This window comes from Octopus bimaculoides, chromosome 22 (assembly GCF_001194135.2).
Source record: "Octopus bimaculoides isolate UCB-OBI-ISO-001 chromosome 22, ASM119413v2, whole genome shotgun sequence".
NCBI lineage: Eukaryota > Metazoa > Mollusca > Cephalopoda > Octopoda > Octopodidae > Octopus > Octopus bimaculoides.
In genome coordinates, this window is record NC_069002.1 from 25,432,046 (window position 1) to 25,435,170 (window position 3,125).

The window sequence follows — 3,125 nt, forward strand, 5'->3', positions numbered from 1 at the left end:
AATAATAACAACAAGAAAACAATAACACCATCACTACTAACAAAAGAAGGCGCGTGGCTTAGTGGTTAAGGTATTCGGCTCACGATCGCAAGGTCGTGAGTTCAATTCCCAGCGACGCGTTGTGTCCTTGAGCAAGATATTTTATTTCATGTTGCTCCAGTCACTCAGCTGGTAAAAAATGAGTAGTGCCTGCTTTTCAAAGGGCCAGCCTTGTCCCACTCTGTGTCACACTGAATCTCCCTGAAAACGACGTTAAGGGTACACGTGTCTGCGGAGTGCTCAGCCACTTGCATGTTAATTGTATGAGCAGGCTGTTCCGTTGATCGAATCAAGTGGAACCACTGTCGTTGTAACCGACGGAATACCATTTAGTAACAAAAACAAGCTGAACATGACCACCACCGCAGCCACCACCACCACCACCACCATCAACAACAACCATCACCACCAACATCATCATCATCATCATGAACAGCAACAATAACGAGCACAACCATCACCACCAACCGCCGCCGCCGCCCCCACTACCACAAATGACTATTGCAGCAAGAATATAGCGAAACGTTTACAAAATTTTATTAACAAATAATTATTTTCCACAAAGAAAGAACTTAAAAGGAGAAAAAAGACAAAAAAAAACCCCCCCAAAGAAAAGAAAAGGAAAATTAAACAAGAAAGTTGAAGAAATAAGAAAATGTCGGAGACGTAAATTGAAATAATGCAGAAGCTACGATATTTTTCTTTTGCTACAGAAATACTTCCATCTTATCTGTGCTAAGAGAAGAGAAGACAAGACAACATCTGGATTAGACAATATATCATAGCAAATTGCTAGACATTTCCTGACAACTTCATTACTTTATTATATGAACACTTTAATATAATCTGCTCTTCATCCGAATATTTCCTCCTCCGCCATCTTGAAATACATCTATCATCTATTATCGTATGATAACCAGGAAAGGACTACAGTGAGTCAAAAAACACACACAGACTAATCTTTTTCACTGTTTACGTAAAACTTTTCAATGAATGACTAATGATTAATGATTGCCGATCAGCTGGTTTGGTTTGAATAAAATAATTTTCTCATTAATATTCAGAGTGGATTGACGTGTAAGTCAAGCGCCACAAACGGTCTCATTCGTTCGGAAACGCACATGAATGATGGCGGTTTTGTTTCTCGACGACATAGTGTATCTGTGTTTTATGAATCATTAAAAAAACTTTGAATACAACTCGGAGATATAGAATAATGAAAAGAAAGACAGAAGAGCTCTTTATACACAACATGCGAAACACCGGTCTCAAATACGTAAGCATATATATGGATGCATTGTGTCGAGAATGTTATTTATGACCACAATGTCGACGTAAGAGAGAGAATTGTCCTCTTATGATATACACGACAGCGACTAACATATTCTGCGTTCAAACCTGTCAAGACGTATTAAGATCGAATATACAAATCATCTTTTCAGATCACGTTGTACACAATAGAATGAATAGTTTCTTTTTTATTGGTTGGCAGATATAAACACTGATCAGAAAACAGTTTTGTTCGCTGAAGTCATAAACAAAGCCAGAGGCTTGTTTAGGCTCAAAAGGTCTGTGGCTGCTTATGGGTGACAAGACACAACATGTCGAAACACGGGTGTCCCAGAATGCCTGGCTCTAATGAGCCAAGTCTATTATGAACACACTTATTGTCATAGGAGGACTACTTCTCTTTTACGTCGACAGTGTGTTCATAAATAACATTCTCGGCACAATGCATCCATATATATGCTTACGTATTTGAGACCGGTGTTTCGCATGTTGTTTATAAAGATATCTTCTGTCTTGCTTTTCATTATTCTATATCTCCGGGTTTTATTCAAAGTTTTTAATCAGTCACAAAACCCAGATACACTATGTCGTCGGGAAACAAAACCGCCATCATTCATGTACGTTTCCGAATTAAGGAGACCGTTTGTGGTGCTTGACTTATACGTCAATCCACTCTGAATATTAATGAGAAAATTATTTTATTCAAACCAGACCAGTTGATCGGTAATCATTAATCATTAGTCATTCATTGAAAAGTTTTACATAAACACACTTATTGTAAAGGAGAGAAATTATTCTCCAGTGACATATACAACAGGGACCAGCGTATTTTGCGTTCAGACCTGCCAGAACATATTAAGAATAACTATACTTATAATTTATTATGACTGGGTTTCCAAGAAAAATAGCGTAAAATGTTGAGGCTCATACGTGGCTTACTTCCCAACCACATAGTTCCGGGTTCAGTCTCACTGCGTGGCATCTTGGGCAAATGTCTTCTAATATAGCCTCGGGCTGACCAAAGCTTTGTGAGTAGATTTGGTTAGGCGGAAACTAAAAGAAGCCCGTCGTGTGTGTGTATATATATATATATATATATATATGTGTGTGTGTCTGTGTGTGTCTCCCCACCACCGCTTAACAACCGGTGTTAGTGTGTTTACGTCCCTGTGACTGAAGGTTCGGCAAAGATATCGATATAATTAATACCAAGCTTAAAAATAAAGAGTACTGGGGTTGATTCATTTGACGAAAAAGTTCTTCAAAGCGGTGCCCCAGCATGGCCGCAGTCTAATGACTGAAACAAATAAAAAACAAAAGAAAATAAATTACATTCTACTATCTTTGGAAATTATAGGACTCATTCGATAGCGTAGTCTTAGATACACTATGTCTGAAAAAAAAAAGGGCGTGATGGTCACAACTGCGATGTCCTACATTAATGGCACACGTATCTGAGGAATACTCAGACACACGTTAATTCAGTGACAGGGAATTCAGTTACTAAACAACAAAGTCCGCTTCGTTTAACGACGAAAATCCATCATTATTAAAGTTTCTCTCTTTCACTCATTTAGCACATTTCAATCATTGGATTGCGGCCATGCTGGAGGTAAATGCAGTTATTTATTTTTTAGCCGGTAATGTCTCCTCACTATTTCTTTCGATCTGGACCTCATTTCAATGTATCTCTGATTGTTGAAGCGTTTTTGTAGCATAAATAGAAACACAGATGTGGGCACACACACACACACACACACACACACACACACACACACACACACACACACACACAC